Raw genomic sequence first — 7,826 nt, forward strand, 5'->3', positions numbered from 1 at the left:
TTCTGCCTTCTGTTTTCAAGATGGCAAATGGAATGGGCTGCCTTTCACGGCACTGCAGTCCAGAACAGCAGCAGCATTATTCCTCCGGCTGAAGTCATAACCCAGGAAGTGCTGAGTCCTCTATAGGAGCCAGGCTGTTTAGCAAAATGGTGTCAGGGGCATTGCGACAACTGACCGAGGTATTTCCATCATATTTTTCACTGTGCCATTCAAGTGCAATGAGTAGTTATTCTGTGAAAAGGAAGAAGGAACAATCTTTGATGTGATAAACACAACACAGTTATCAACAAAAAAAGCAAATCATGACTGCATGACAAATCTGAATTTGGTTAAATCAGTACTATCAGCTCATAATTGTCTAAATTCAGCCAAATGCTTGTGTTCATTATTGACAACCCTTATGTAACACTAATACACAAAACTGGATTAAATTAAATCATTAAACAGGAAACATGCAAGTGCAGGTATACAGTAAGTGCAATAATATTGTGGTGTTAAATAATACAATTGTCCTATGTTATCAATGACTTTCCTTCAGATAATGCTTTGGATTATCCAATGGAAGCAGCAAAGAAAGGAAACAATCATTAATTGCATGTGTGTGTAGACACTCATATGAAGAAATATTATCCAGATCCCAAGATATGTCAGGAAAAAGTCAGAGGTCCGTGACAAAGAATGTTTTGAGATAAATTCTCAATCCTGCATTACCAAGCCTATTCTAGCTTCTGTAAGATCAATACAGAATTTCTGTAACATCTAGATACAGTATGTCAGTCAGATCTATAGAGTACTTCTGTAGGATCTAATTCTATACAATCTATGCACTATACTTCTGTAAGATCCGTACAGTAGCTTCTTCTGTAAGTACATCTTTTTTTTATATTTGCATTTTTCTTAATTTTTCTCTACATGTTTTAGTCTAGACTCCACTGAATTCAACAAACTTGGTTCAACAAGTCGCTATGCAACTTTTACACGTGGCTGTTCTTTTGTCAAGGAATAGAATAAAAGTTCCTTTCTCTAGTTCACTCCTGCAGTCCCATCCTTGCCAGAGTGACAGAAGACCATAAACTCGGCTAAATAATGGTTGTAATTAGGCCCAGCTGCTATTCAGCCAGCTCTTTTAATTGTCTCTGGAAAGAATAGTTTTGAAGTTATCCCACAACCATGGTAAGGTTTTTCATGAAACATGTATACCACAACTAATTATTTTCCACCTTCTACAGTGGAACTATAAACGTGGACAGTTCTTCCATGTATATCTTTGTTGCATTTGTTGCAAGCTCATATAGCATCTCTATACTATACAGTATACCGTTGTATGGGTCATGACATTGGTTCCTGTTCACCAACATTAGTGAATTCTGTGCGATTGATCGCGCATTGTTATTACATTGTTATTAATATATAATTGTCACTGTGATTCACTCAACATTCAATTGCACAGCACTATTAGATTATACTGTGATCTTATCTATAGGCAATATATTTAGTACTTTGCCTCTTGGGCAATGGAGGCTTATTGGCTTGACTGTCTTGATGTTGCCCACATTGGTCACACTTGCATGCATCTCAAAGTTGCAGCTCTCGTCCAAGCCCAAGAAGTCAACCTGCTTTCCTGAAAAGGTAAAAGATGTGACATGAATGTGAAATATAAGAACACCTACATTGATCAAAATTATTATATCACATATACAGTATGAGTTAATTTATCTGTCAAACAAAAGTTTATTGGAGGCCATCTATAGTGTCCACCTGAAGATGCCAGATCTGATCTTCCGCCGAGTGTGTAAGAGCAAAGGTCAGGCACAGGACCATCCTCAAGCTGGGGTTAGTGAGCAGCTTACACAAGGATCAGACACCTTGCACACGCCATGAGTGCTTCCCTTTACTGCGTGAGTGTTAAGGCCAGGCAGCACCAATGCAACTAGTCGCAACTCCTTGCAACAAAACAGTTCGCAACAAAACAAGGCCATGTCTTTCTTTCTTTATTTCTTTTTCCTTTATTTATTTCAGGGAAACCCATTGAGAGCAAGCTCTCTTTTTCAAGGACGCCCTGATAACAAACATTTGAATCACATTACAATGTCACAACTAATTTAACAATAAAGCGAAAAAGAAAAGCAGAAGCATAAAACAACATTAAAATAATCGCATAAGGCGGTGAATCAGACAATAAAAGTCACACCAATGCAATTCCTTGCAACTTCCATTGGGGATAATGGTTGCGAGTAGTTGCATGTTGCAAGGACTTGAAAGGAGTTGCATTGGTGTGGACTGGCCTTTAATTTAACTTTGAATGTAATGGTCCCTGAGTGCTAATTTAACTCTGAGTGTACAAATCGTTACATTTGTATACTGTTATGATTAAGACACAACAATGATATTTTGACTGTTGTTGTTTGTTCATTCGAGGGACTATCGCATAGACTCTTGCTGTAATAGGCCATTGTATGGATGTAATATAGTGGTCATCTTTGTGCATAGATTATTGAGTAATATGTGATTGGCACTTTCTCCCACCGAGTGTGAGTGTGTGTGTGTGTGTGTGTGTGTGTGTGTGTGTGTGTGTGTGTGTGTGTGTGTGAGACTACAAGAGGTGTTGTGAAACCTGTTCTGCCTTAACTACACTTCTTGTTTACTGTATGTTCCATTCCCCATATAATGACATTTACAGTATCTAAGCAGGACCTGAACTACGGCTGTTCGCTAGCGTAGGAACTCATGTATGATCAAAACTCATTATCATAATGCACTCTCTCAACTCTTTGTGTACTGCATGAACCTGTAACCTATAAATACTGTGGGAGTTCAAACAGAATGGAATGAGACTTGTACTCTTGTGTATAGTATCAGTATGTTCTCTGGTGAACCGTCTACTGCCGCTCCGGAATTCAGAAAGAATTCTTACACACGTGTGTCTTACACATGTCAGTCTGACTGAGATATTACTTAATCCTGAATTCACAACATAGACTCTCTGAGTTACAAATGAATGTCGGGTTGGGTCTCGACAAGCATTATTGATGTTTTTGGGTGATTGCTGAAATTGTTTGTGCACTCTGATCACATTCACCTTTTCTTACACACAGCAAACACAACCACAGGCTCAGCCATGCATGCATCAAAAAAGTAATGGGTAATGGGCTTATACTCAAGGACACCATTACATGTCATGTCAGAAGGAACCGGGATCGATCAGAAACTTCCAATTCCCAGGTGACCTCTCTGCCTCCTGAGCCACTGCAGTAACAATGAACACTACTGCAAATCCATAGTGAATTGCACACCTTAGAAAACAGAAAAGTATTACATGTGCCATAAGTGCGGAAATTGGCTGCACTTGGAGGGATTTTGTAGCCCATTGTTGGATTTACAACCAATCATGCGGTCTGAGTTGGTCTGTATAGTGCAGCCTCGCTCCTGAGCTGTCCCTGAGACCTCCACAAGAGAATTATTACATTTATGTATATGTGTGAGATTCTTTGCAAGACAATACACGCACGCACGCACGCACGTACGCACGCACGTACGCACGCACGCACGCACGCACGCACGCACGCACGCACGCACGCACACACACACACACACACACACACACACAGCCTTGTATAGGACTCCTGCAGAGACACACCATCCCTATGCACCATCCCTATGCATCTAATCCTTTATTGTCTCCGCCAGGCCGAAAGGCATGGCGAGAGAGTATGTTTTACCCCCTGTCCGTCCGTCCGTGTGTCCGTGTGTCCGTGTGTCCGTCCGTCATTCGATCTGTCTGTGTACAGCTAATCTCCGGCACCGTTGGCTTGCTCGCAGCCAAACTGTGCACACACAGTCCCTGGATACCAGAGCAGAACCTCTGCCCCAAATTTTTCACAGGGGCCTGTTATAGCGCCACCAGGAGGCCGATTTGTGCAAAACACATTTTTTGACAGTACTCCTACAGATTTTGTCCAAAAATCCCACAAATCGGTACACAGTATCTCTACAGTCATTAAACGAAACGGGTCTTTCAGATTTCTCATATTCCATCCTGATTGGCTAAAAATGTCTTCCAAAGTTTGCAGGAGTGCTCCGTTTTGAACAAAATGCCTCAAATCATGAACACAGCATGCACTTTCCGAGAAATTTTGCAAGCACATTCCCATTAGGCCGAGGAAGAACTACCATTTGAACATTTTTAAATCAGCCTCATGGTGGCGCTATAACAGGCCGATTCGTGTTTTTACCTATAATTGCACCGATCTGTGTAAAACTTTGTATGCACACTCCCTATAGGTCAAGGAAAAACCTTTGCCCTGCAATTTTCACATCTGCCTTTTATAGCGCCACCAGGAGGCCGACTTGTGTAAAACACATTTTTTTATACTACTCCTTCCAATTGTATCCAAATTTCACGCAAATCGGTACACATGATCTCTATAGTCATGTGATCACGACGGATGTGTTTGATTTTTCATACTCCATACTGATTGGCTAAGATTGACATCTAAAATTTGCATTATTGGCTTGTTTTGAACAAAATTCTGCAAATCATGAACGCACCGTCCAATTGCGCTCAAACTTTGCACGCACATTCACACTATGTTGAGGAACAAAAGCCACCCTTTTAACATTGGCCTGTTATAGCGCCACCAACAGGTCTAATTCAGCAAAACACATGTTTTTGACAAAATGCCTCAAATCATGAATGCAGTCAGTGTCCGATTGTCGTGCAAGGCCTAAGAAGAAATGGCACCCTTTTCACGTTGGCCTATTATAGCGCCACCAGGAGGCCACAGTAGCCTACCTGACCTGGCGGAGACCTGTGCTCCGAGGAGCACTTTTTCTAGTTAGATGCAGTTTTATAGGCATCATTTCAAGTATAACTAAGATGAAGGTTTTACTATGAAGAGAACATAGTAAAACCCAAACTATTCACCTGCTACACCAGTTGGATTAACATTGTGTATTTCTAGCTCGTAGTACATATTACTGTTCCCACCGCCGACAGGAAGCCCAGCATTTTCTAATAGCGCATATTGCTGAAGTGGTGAAGTTTTAAAAAGTCTTTCAACTATTGAGAACAATGAGTTTTCTCTCCAAAGACAGGTAATGGATATAACCAACAATGATGGGAATTCAATCACGTGTTCAGCCAATTTCTGAAAAATAGTGCCATCACACAAAGACTCGTATATCAAGCAACCTGAGACAACATTGTTTTGGAAAGATATTAGCTTACACAATAAATGGTCAGAAAGTATATAGTGCCAATGAATTGAAAAAGCAGTTTGCGTGTACATTACACTATGTTTCACCAGCGGTGCAAAGTAACTAAGTACACGTACTCAAGTACTGTACTTAAATACCATTTTTAAGTATTTTCACTTTACTGGGGTACTTCCAATTTTCTTCAAGATATTCTTTTGGCTTTTTGCCTTTATTGATAGATTACAGTAGGTTGACAGGAAATGGGGGGAGAGATGGGGGGTGACACGCAGCAAAGGTCATCGGGATCGGGAGTAAAACACGTGACACGCTGTCAGGCTGGATTACCAGTCTAGGTGCCCAGACAGTTACGCCAACCGTCCGGGCCAGTTCTTCCAATTTTCAATACTACTCCACTATATCTCAGATCCAAATATTGTACTCTTACTCCATTACATTTATTTGAAACATTTGTTACTGGCTACTTTTCAGATTTTGATTATCATGATGCGACGCGTTGTGAGCTTGTAGATCTGCTATTTTCAAAAGATTTCTATAGGCCTACATTTTGAAAACTTGTGAAGTGACATTCTGCGTGATGAGTACTTTTACTTTTGGTACTTTAAGTACATTTTGAATACCAGACTTTTACTTGTAACAGAGAGTATTCTTTACATTGTGTGGTCATCACAACAATGACTTTTTTTAAAGTCCATACTGCTATTCATAGGGCTGCACATGTGTCATGTGTTTCGCTAGCCAATCACAGTCCTGAATTTGCAAAGTCAGCCAATCATATTACAGTTAGTGGTGATGACACTAGCTGTAATGTGATTGGCTGATATGAAAAAAGTATCGATTTGCATTAACAATGGAAGGGTTAGGGGGTACACACATTTTTTGGTCGGTGTCCAAAACTCACTTATAGGGGGCGGCTACACCGCCCCAAAAATATAAAACGATTACATAATGATAATATTGAAGATGGTTCATATAAAGATGAGATCCTCACCCGATAGATATGATGCTTCAAATTGAACATCACCTTGCAATGGTAGTGGTTAGGTTCAAGAGGAATAGTAATAATCAATTACTATAATCAAATAACAACAGTATATATATACTATCGGGGCTAGTGATTTGATGATTTCTCAACTACTGTCTGTAATACAATATATTGTATTAGAGTAGTTGAGAAATCCTCAAATCACTAGCCCTGATTTGCATTACCTGTAAACCATATAAACCATGTGCTTTTTTTTTTTACATGTTCATTGTCCTCCTGGAATGTCCTAGAGATGTGAACAATGGAGGGTGTTATAATAGAGAGTCAATAGAGGGGACTCAACTTTAAACTAACAATGCATGTAAAAATACAATGGAGTATACATTACTAAGATCTACAGTTGATTTAAAAAAGAGCTGAGCTCTAACATTCCATGATATGAAGACACACTTTCAGAAGACTCTAGAGTTTGTTGCATTTATTTGCTGATAGTCATATACAGACTATCAGCAAATAGTCTTAACCTATCAACACATGTTAGATTGCATTCTCTGAGACTCTCTCATTTGGCCACTCAGCCAGACAACGTATAGATTTACAGAGAGGGACTGTAGAAAGAGACTGTGTTACAGCAGTGGTTCCAAAACATTGGGTCTGGACCCCTTTGTGGGTCGCGGACACATTTGTATGGGTCCCTTATTTTGTTTCCTACACTTTTTTATTATCATTTCAAACGGTTTTCCACATTTTTCAAAATAAACTATTAGAATCAAAGGAATTCCATAAAAAAAATAGTGAAAATAGCCGCTCTACAAGGTGTCAACTCGTTGCTTCGCGACACTTTGTGAGCTTATATATTTTCAGGCAGGCAGGCAGACAGACAGACAGACAGACAGACAGACAGACAGACAGACAGACAGACAGACAGAGCATAACTGAATATCTTAACTTACAGTGATGTGGAAGTCTTCCTCATCCTCTGGAGAGTGTAGCTCTGTTGCTTCACCAATGGGAGAGAATTTCCTGTGTCATGACCATCCTAAAATGGACAAGAATTGAAGAGGAACCATTTTAGTGGCCAGCTTTGTATGTTCACATACTCTACTCAGTACTCAGATTTATATAGCGCTTTTCTAAGTACCCAAAGTCGCTTTACATAAAAGAAAACGGAAGGAACCAAATTCATTAAGAAAAACGATAAAGAGATAAGTGCTAGATTAAAATCAATAAAAGGTTAAGCATGGGTTGGATTGCAATAACCTTTGAGCAAAGGAAAAAGAGACTAACACATTTTCACACACAGTGTAAAAATATCAGCCTAATTACTGTATTACAACTATTTATCAACACTCCTAGCTGGTAAGATTTAGTCATAGCTTACAGGAAAGTATTTGCCATCGGGACCGATTCCTCACACAACAATGTCTGACCATGACACGCCTCCGTTTGGACTGAAGCTGAAGCCCATCCAGCCTGTAGTCCTGATGCTCAGTCTGAAGGTGATGGTACCCTGGACATCTTTAAAGCCCCTCTGTATGGGTGACCTGCTGCTGTGGGTCTAGGAGCTCCATGGAGGGCATCAGAGGGTCCTCTTGTCCTTTAATTCCCACAGGTAATGCCACCATTG

This window comes from Gymnoscopelus microlampas (assembly GCF_963454915.1).
Source record: "Gymnoscopelus microlampas genome assembly, chromosome: 7".
NCBI classification, from domain to species: Eukaryota; Metazoa; Chordata; class Actinopteri; order Myctophiformes; family Myctophidae; genus Gymnoscopelus; species Gymnoscopelus microlampas.